The sequence below is a fragment of the Arachis hypogaea genome, chromosome 4 (genome assembly GCF_003086295.3).
Source record: "Arachis hypogaea cultivar Tifrunner chromosome 4, arahy.Tifrunner.gnm2.J5K5, whole genome shotgun sequence".
NCBI lineage: Eukaryota > Viridiplantae > Streptophyta > Magnoliopsida > Fabales > Fabaceae > Arachis > Arachis hypogaea.
The window spans coordinates 45,657,474-45,667,484 of NC_092039.1; positions in this window are offsets into that span (position 1 = coordinate 45,657,474).

Here is a 10,011-nt window from a genome sequence, read left to right on the forward strand (position 1 = left end):
TGAACCCCTATACAAAGCTTGCCATGGAAAGGAGTAAGAAGGATTGAGTAGAAGGAGTAGGAGAGCAGGCGTCCAAGAGCTCTACAGCATCTCCATCCGCTTATCTGAAATACCCACCAATGAATCTGCATAAGTGTTCTATCCCTTTTATTATTTATTTCTTTTTATTATTCCTTTTTATTTCTTTATTCCAATAATCACAATTACCCTTTAATCTCCCTAACTGAGATTTACAAGGTGACCATAGCTTGCTTCATACCAACAATCTCTGTGGATTCGACCCTTACTCACGTAAGGTTATTACTTGGACGACCCAGTACACTTGCTGGTTAGTTGAACGAGATTGTGAAGAAAATAAACAATGCCCTCAGAGTATACATCTTTTATAAATCCAATTACAAGAAAAAAAGGGAATCACAATTTCATCCACCATGAACCCCATTTGCTCACCAAAGAGCTGGATGACTTGTCTAGGCAGAAATTACCTCAAAAGAGACAGGACCCTGGAAAGTTCTCAATACCTTGTACAGTAGGCACGATGACCTTTAAGAAGGCTCTGTGTGACCTAGGGTCAAGCATAAACCTCATGCGCCTCTTTGTAATGGAAAAGCTAGGGATCTTTGAGGTGCAAGCTGCAAAAATCTCACTAGAGATGGCAGACAATTCAAGAAAACAAGCTTATGGACTTGTAGCGGATGTTCTGGTAAAAGTTGAAAACCATTACATCCCTGCTGATTTCATAGTCCTAGAGACTGGAAAGTGCATAGATGAATCCATCATCCTTGGCAGACCCTTCCTAACCACAGCAAAAGCTATGATTGATGTTGACAGAGGAGAATTGATCATTCAAGTGAATGAAGAATCCCTTGTGTTTAAGACTCAAGGATATCCCTCTGTACACATGGAGAGGAAGCATGAAGAGCTTCTCTCAAAACAGAGTCAAACAGAGCCTCCACAGTCGAACTCTAAGTTTGGTGTTGGGAGGCCACAATGAACTTCTAAGTTTGGTGTTGAACCCCCACATTCAAACTCTAAGTTTGGTGTTGGGAGGTTCCAACATTGCTCTGAGTACCTGTGAGGCTCCATGAGAGCCCACTGTCAAGCTACTGACATTAAAGAAGCGCTTGTTGGGAGGCAACCCAATGTTACATTTATCTATTTTCCTTTGTTATTTTATGTTTTCTATAGGTTGATGATCATGAGAAGTCACAAAATCAATTGAAAAAGCAAAAACAGAATGAAAAACAGAAAGAAAAACAGCACACCCTGGAGGAAAACTTGCTGGCATTTAAACGCCAGTAAGGGCAGCAAATGGGCGTTTAACGCCCAGTCTGGCACCATTCTGGGCGTTTAACGCCAGAAAGGGACACCAGACTGGCGTTAAATGCCAGGAAAGGGCAAGAAGTTGGCGTTAAACGCCAAAAATGGGCACCAGCCCGGCATTTAACACCAGCATTGGCATAAAGAGCATTTTTGCTCGCCACTTGGTGCAAGGATGAATTTTCCTTGACACCTCAGGATCTGTGGACCCCATAGGATCCCCACCTACCCCACCACTCTCTCTCTTCTTCACCCATTCACCAATCACCTCAACACCTCTTCCCCAAAAACCCCTCACCTATCAAATCCCACTATTCTCTTCACCACTCACATCCATCCTTCATAAAACCCCACCTACCTCACCGTTCAAATTCAAACCACTTTTCCTCCCAAACCCACCCATAATAGCCGAACCCTACACCCCCTCTCCACTCCTATATAAACCCATCTTCACTTCTTCATTTTCACACAACCTAAACATTACTTCTCCCCCTTGGCCGAACCACAAAGCCTCCTCCATCTCCTCTATTTCTTCTTCTACTCTCTTCTTTCTTCTTTTGCTCGAGGACGAGCAAACCTTCTAAGTTTGGTGTGGTAAAAGCATTGCTTTTTGTTTTTCCATAACCATTTATGGCATCTAAGGCCGGAGAAACCTCTAGAAAGAGGAAAGGGAAGGCAAAAGCTTCCACCTCCGAGTCATGGGAGATGGAGAGATTCATCTCAAGGGTGCATCAAGACCACTTCTATGAAGTCGTGGCCATGAAGAAGGTGATCCCCGAGGTCCCTTTCAAACTCAAAAAGAGTGAATTTCCGGAGATCCAACATGAGATCCAAAGGAGAGGTTGGGAAGTTCTTACCAACCCCATTCAACAAGTCAGAATCTTAATGGTTCAAGAGTTCTATGCTAATGCATAGATCACCAAGAACCATGATCAAAGTGTGAACCCAGACCCAAAGAATTGGCTTACAATGGTTCAGGGGAAATGCTTAGATTTTAGTCCGGAAAAAGTAAGGTTGGCATTCAACTTGCCCATGATGCAAGGAGATGAACACCCTTACACTAGAAGGGTCAACTTTGATCAAAGGTTAGACCAAGTCCTCATAGACATTTGCGAAGAGGGCGCTCAATGGAAGAGAGATTCAAGAGGGAAGCCAGTTCAACTGAGAAGGCATGACCTCAAGCCCGTGGCTAGGGGATGGTTGGAGTTTATCCAACGCTCAATCATTTCCACTAGCAACCGGTCCGAAGTTACTATAGACCGGGCTATCATGATTCATAGCATCATGATTGGAGAGGAAGTAGAAGTTCATGAGGTTATATCCTAAGAACTTTATAAGGTGGCGGACAAGTCCTCTACTTTGGCAAGGTTAGCCTTCCCTCATCTCATTTGTCACCTCTGTTATTCAGTCAAAATTGACATAAAGGGAGACACCCTCATTGATGAGGACAAGCCCATCACTAAGAAAAGGATGGAGCAAACAAGAGACCCCACTCATCATGAAATCCCTGAGATGCCCCAAGAGATGCACTTTCCTCCCTAAACTATTGGGAGCAAATCAACACCTCCCTAGGGAAATTGAGTTCCAACATGGGACAACTAAGGGTGGAGCACCAAGAACATTCCATCCTCCTCTATGAAATTAAAGAAGATCAAAGAATCATGAGAGAGGAGCAACAAAGGCAAGGAAGAGACATTGAGGAGCTCAAGCACTCCATAAGATCTTCAAGAGGAAGAACAAGCCGCCATCACTAAGGTGGACCCGTTCTTTAACTTTCTTGTTCCTTATTTTCCTGTTTTTTGAAATTTTCATGCTTATGATTATCCATGTTTGTGTCTTATGATCATTAGTGTCTTAGTGTCTATGCCTTAAAGTTATGAATGTCCTATGAATCCATCACCTTTCTTAAATGAAAAATGTTCTTAATTGAAAAAGAGAAGAATTGCATGAATTTTGAATTTTATAACAGATTAATTATTTTGATGTGGTGGCAATACTTTTGATTTTTGAATGTATACTTAAACAGTGCATATGTCTTTTGAATTTGTTATTCATGAATGTTGGCTCTTGAAAGAATGATGAAAAAGGAAACATGTTACTGAGGATCTAAAAAATCATAAAAATGATTCTTGAAGCAAGAACAAGCACTGAATACAAAAAAAAAGAGAAGAAAAAAATGAAAAAAAAAGGGAAAAGAAAAAGAAAAAAATAAATAAAGTTGTGATCCAAGGCAAAAAGAGTGTGCTTAAGAACCCTGGACACCTCTAATTGGGGACTCTAGCAAAGCTGAGTCACAATCTGAAAGGGTTCACCCAGTTATGTGCCTGTGGCATGTATGTATCCGGTGGTAATACTGGAAGACAGAGTGCTTTGGGCCACGGCCAAGACTCATAAAGTAGCTGATGACAGGTCATCATATACCCATTTTTCAAGCTAATTTCACTTGTTTCATTAGTCTTTATGCACTTTCTTGCATCCTAAGTAAGTGATTTGGAATGAAAATGCATAACTTCTTTAAATCAAACAACCACCATTAAATTGATGCTAAATCATGAGGTTTGAGCAAAAATTAATTGTTTTTTAATGAATTATAAACCTTATGAGTTTAGAGATACTTTGATTGGTTGTTTTGGTTTCTTGTAGGTGAAGAAAGGAAGGAAAGAAGAAAAACGTGGCTTAAGAAGTGTGGCCAAGAAATGAGAAGTGTGGTGCAACATAGTAGGAGGAGGCAAACACTGCCCTCCACAAGAGCACACTGCCCTCCAGGAGAGCAGCATATTGAACCAAGCCTTGAAAAGCATCACTGCCCTGCCCACAACAAGGGCGGAGCACAATTTGATGCCAAGGACCAAAGGAAGCAAAAACTCTGCCCTGCCCTCTTCAAGAGCAATATCGGGCTTCATCCAAGAATAATTCAAAGGAAATTGCTTCCTAGTGTTTCCTATGGGTTTCGAACCCAAGAACAAAGAGGAAAAGAGTATCGCTCAAACACAAGGAAAACAAGCAAAAATTGGCTTGCTTTCAATCTCCAAGAATTGAACACGGCACCATGAGGAAGCAAGGAACTAGGCGTTACTTTGGTGCCAAGAAAACCAAGGAAAAAGGAGTAGCATGTGCCTTCACCGAGTTTTGAACGTGGGACTTCACCATTGGCACACTGCCCTGCCCTCAGGGCAGCATTTCTTGGTGCATGGCGCAGCATTTTGGCACGGCCAGGACTTGAGCACTCGGCCAGCAAGCACGCACGCACGGGCAGCACTTGGCGCACCATGGCAACACTGCCCTGCCCTCTACAAGGGCAGGGTAGCATCCTATAGCATCTTGAATGCCCATCACACGCACGAGGCCGCTTGCACAATTTTCCTGCTCTGCCCTCCACAAGGGCAGGGCAGCCTCCTGGAAGCAAATTTCTCATGGGCTGAAAATTAGATTAAAAATCCAATTTAATTCATTTCTTCACCAAATCAAAAGCCCATCCAAATTCCAAAATCCAAGAATAGAAAGTGTATAAATAGGAGATAGTTTGATGTAATTAGGACCTTTGACCCTTCTTTTGATTTTTGAATTTTTACATTTTGAAACTTCATCTTCTCTGAGAGCTTTGAACTGAGATTTGAGAGAATTAGGAAGGAGAATTGATCTCTCTTCTTCCTTGTTCTTGCTTGAGCATTTTAACTTTTCTTGTTTGAGTCTTGGGTGTGAAGAATTGAGGAATTTCTGTCTCAATCTCCATTCAATTGAGTCCAATTACATTTCCTTTACTGCTTCTTCTTTAATTTCTTGTTAATTGTTTTGTGAACTTGGATCTGGGAAGGTAATTGAGATCTAGACTTTACTATCTAGTCTCTGGAGTCCTGAGATCCCATTTCCCCTGTTGGTTCTTTTGTGAACCCCTGCTGCAATTTAATTTCCCTTTCTGTTTGAGATCTAACAGAATTCAAATCATATCTTGCTTTGATAATTGTTGCAATTTAATTTCCCTTGCTTGAATTCTGAAATCCCAGTCCTCAAATCCCTTTTCCATTCAAGCAATTTATATTTCTTGCACTTTAAGTTACTGCAATTTATATTTCTTGCACTTTAAGTTTCAGTCATTTAATTTCTTGTTCTTTAAGATTCAGCTCTTTTACTTTCAGTTCTCTTTAATTTCTGCAATCCACCCCTCTCCCTTTACATTTTCTGCTATTTACTTACTGTTGAATACAAAATCACTCAACCAATACTTAATTTGCTTGACTAAATCAACCACCGAACTAAAATTGCTCAATCCTTCAATCCCTGTGGGATCGACCTCACTCCCGTGAGTTTTATTACTTGATGCGACCCGGTACACTTGCCGGTGAGTTTTGTGTTGGATCGTTTTCCACCCATCAGTAGCTATGTTCAAGAATCATCATACTTAACTAGGAGAATCAATAACACTATCTGGATTCTGAGTTCCTATAGAAGCCAATCATTCTGAATTTCAAAGGATAAAGTGAGATGCCAAAACTGTTCAGAGGCAAAAAGCTAAAAGCCCCGCTCATTTAATTAATACTGATCTTCATAGATGTTTTTGGAATTCATTGCATATTCTCTTCTTTATATTTTATTTGATTTTCAGTTGCTTGAGGACAAGCAACAATTTAAGTTTGGTGTTGTGATGAGCGGATAATTTATACGCTTTTTGGCATTGTTTTTAGTATGTTTTTAGTGTGTTTTAGTTAGTTTTTATTATATTTTTATTAGTTTTTAGTTAAAATTCACTTTTTTGGACTTTACTATGAGTTTGTGTGTTTTTCTGTGATTTCAGGTATTTTCTGGCTGAAATGGAGGGACCTGAGCAAAAATCTGATTCAGAGGCTGAAAAGGACTGCAGATGCTGTTGTATTCTGACCTCCCTGTACTCGAAGTCGATTTTCTGGAGCTACAAAAACCCAATTGGCGCGCTCTCAACTGCGTTGGAAAGTAGACATCCTAGGATTTCCTGAAATGTATAATAGTCCATACTTTGCCCGAGATTTGATGGCCCAAACAGGTGTTCCAAGTCAGCTCAAGAATTCTGGCGTAAAATGCCGAAACTGGCACAAGAATGGGAGTTAAACGCCCAAACTGGCACAAAAGCTGGCGTTTAACTCCAAGAGAAGTCTCTACATGAAAATGCTTCAATGCTCAGCCCAAGCACACACTAAGTGGGCCCGGAAGTGGATTTTTATGTAATTTACTCATCTTTGTAAATCCTAGGTTACTAGTTCTCTACAAATAGGACCTTTTGCTATTGTATTTTTCATCTTTGGACGTCTAGTTCTTAGATCATCTTGGTAGCTATCTTTGAGTAGTTTTATGCTATCTTAGATCATGGGGCTGGCCTCACGGCCATGCCTAGACCTTGTTCTTATGTATTTTCAACGGTGGAGTTTCTACACACCATAGATTAAGGTGTGGAGCTCTGCTGTACCTCGAGTATCAATGAAATTACTATTGTTCTTCTATTCAATTCAGCTTATTCTTGTTCTAAGATATTCATTCGTACCCAAGAACATGATGAATGTGATGATTATGTGACGCTCATCATCATTCTCACTTATGAACGCGTGCCTAACAACCACTTCCGTTCTACAAGCAAACAAGGCTTGAATGTTTATCTCTTGGATTCCTTAATCGGAATCTTCGTGGTATAAGCTAGAATTGATGGCGGCATTCAAGAGAATCCGGAAGGTCTAAACCTTGTCTATGGTATTCTGAGTAGGATTTAAGGATTGAATGACTGTAACGAGCTTCAAACTCGCGATTATGGGGCGTTAGTAACAGACGCAAAAGAATCACTAGATTCTATTTCGACATGATCGAGAACCGACAGCTGAATAGCCATGCTGTGACAGAGCGCGTTGAACATTTTCACTGAGAGGACGGGACTGTAGCCACTGACAACGGTGATGCCCAACATACAGCTTGCCATGGAAAGGAGTAAGAAGGATTGGATGAAGACAGTAGGAAAGCAGAGAGACGGAAGGGACAAAGCATCTCCATGCGCTTATCTGAAATTCTCACCAATGAATTACATAAGTATCTCTATCCTTATTTTATGCTTTATTCATAAATCATTCATAACCATTTGAATCTGCCTGACTGAGATTTACAAGATGACCATAGCTTGCTTCATACCAACAATCTCCGTGGGATCGACCCTTATTCGCGTAAGGTTTATTACTTGGACGACCCAGTGCACTTGCTGGTTAGTTGTGCGAAGTTGTGATAAAGAGTTGAGATTACAATTGAGCATACCATGTTGATGGCGCCACTGATGATCACAATTTCGTGCACCAACAAGTCATCTTAGGCTAGTTTCACAAGCCTTTTTCATCTATTTTACTTGGTTTTCATGCATTTCTTAGGCAATAAGTAAGTGTTTGGATGAGAAATTCATGCTTTCCTTGATTCAATCAAACATTGCTAATTTTATGCATTTTTATGAGATTTTTGCAAGGTTTAGTTGATGTTATGAAAGATGCAAAAATCTAGTGATTATGCCAAGGCTTTCATGCATTTGTTTGGTTGATGACAGGCAAGAAAGAAGCAGAGAAGTGGAAAAGAGCACTTTAGCGCCATGCTTGCTTGAAAAACGCCGCGTTCCTCCCCCAAGAAAACCTGACCATTGACGCGTACGCGTATAAGTGGCAATTACGAAGGGCCACGCGTACGCGTGGTAGAGACCAACGCTCTTCAGCCACGAGCGCTATGTTTTATTTCAAAAAGCACCTGTGACAACACTCAATGTTGGGATGAAAATCTAGCCAGGGACACATACGCGTGGGTGACGTGTACAAGTCGGTGTGACAATAGTGATGGAGCATGCGTTCACATGGATGAAGCAGCAGCGTGGATGTAGCATGTTTGAAGATCCACGCGTACGCGTAGGTGACGCATATTCGTGGAAGAGCGCTCTCAACGCGAACGCTATGCTCTCTAAGAGAGCGGTGCAGGGGACGTGCACGCATAAACAAGCAAGCAGCCCTTTTGTTGGATTAACATCATTCCAAGCCCATTTAAACAAGCATGCAAGCCCATTCACATTACTCAATCAAGGCCACAAGAATCATCTAGATTTAATTTGATTGTAATTTGCTTTTAATTTCATTTCAATTTATAATTTAGGAAAGCCTATATAGAGGCATTGATTTCATAGAATGAGGAAGAAGGGGCTGAGGAGTAGGAACTGGCAGTAGGAGTAGGAGTAGAGGCTGGAGGATTAGAGACTCCAGAGCTCTCTTGGAGGATTAGAGACTCCAGAGAGCTTAGCTTAGAATTTCTTTTTCTTTTCTGCACTTTACATTTTAGTTGTATTGAATTTAATTTTCTTTATGCAATTTTAATTTCTTGCACTTTTCTTCTGCAATTTACCTTTATGCAATTTTACATTTCCGTTCAAATTGAGATTAATTTACTTTCATGCAATTTACATTACCTGCAGGAGGGGAGGAGCTCTATTATAATTCACATGATTGAGTGAACTTCTTCTTCCTCTCAATTGTTTGGGTATCTATAGGATATCCTCTTTTTTGATTGAGCCTCATTCACTCCAAAAGGGGATTTGAATCTATTGAATGCTTGTGTGAGCCTCGGAAGGGGAATCATGGGCATTAGAATTGGGGCTCTATCCTTCACAATTCTCTTGACCAACACTATTTGGGAGGAATTGAGGTCCTGAGAATTTGAGTGGCTAATGGATGAGAGTCATGCACTTAACCTCTTCTCATGACAATTGGATCAAGGAATTGACAAGATTGATTGTGATTAGAGAGATTGGATTACAAAGGAATTGGGATCCAATCAATTTCAATCTGCTATAGATCTACTCATATAATTGAGAAGGGAGTTGAGATCCATTTGATTCATTGTGGATTATGATATCTCCAATCCCTAATGAATCTTGTTCTCTGTTATTTTTCATTTTGATTGCTTTGAGCTTCATTTAATATTCAGTCATTTACTTTTAGCACTTTAAATTCCTAGCAATTTACATTCTTTAATAAATTTCACTTAATTCACCAATGTTAACTTGACTAAACTAATCACCTCACTAAAGTTGCTTGATCCATCAATCCTCGTGGGATCGACCTCACTCACGTGAGTTTTACTACTTGATGCGACCCGGTACACTTGCCGGTTAGTTTGTGTGGAATCGATTTTCCCACATCAACAAACATTTTCTTTAAGTGGAGAAATTCACCTGTAGAGCTGTCCAATGAAATTTTGGACATCTCAGACAAACCATCATAGAACACGTGATACGTAAAAATAAGATTTCACGTATAACCGGCAAGTATACCGGGTCGTATCAAGTAATAAAACTCACAAAGAGTGAGGTCGATCCCACGGAGATTGGTAGATTAAGCAACTTTAGTTAAATGGTAGATTTAGTCAAGCAAACATAGTTTTGATTTCATGAGCATTTTGATTTTTGGACATAATTGCAAGAATTTAAATGGCAAAGAATGTAAAGAACTAAAAGAGAGAAATAAAGTGAAAGTAAATAACGGAAACTTAAATTGCAAGAAACTTAAATGACATCAAAAGTAAATTGCAAGAAAATAGAGTGCTGAATTCTAAAGAGCAAAAGAGTAAATAGCAAGAAATGAAGAAACAGAATGTAAATGACAAGAATAATAAATTGCAAGAGTGTAGAAGGGAATTGGGCAATGAATACACTAA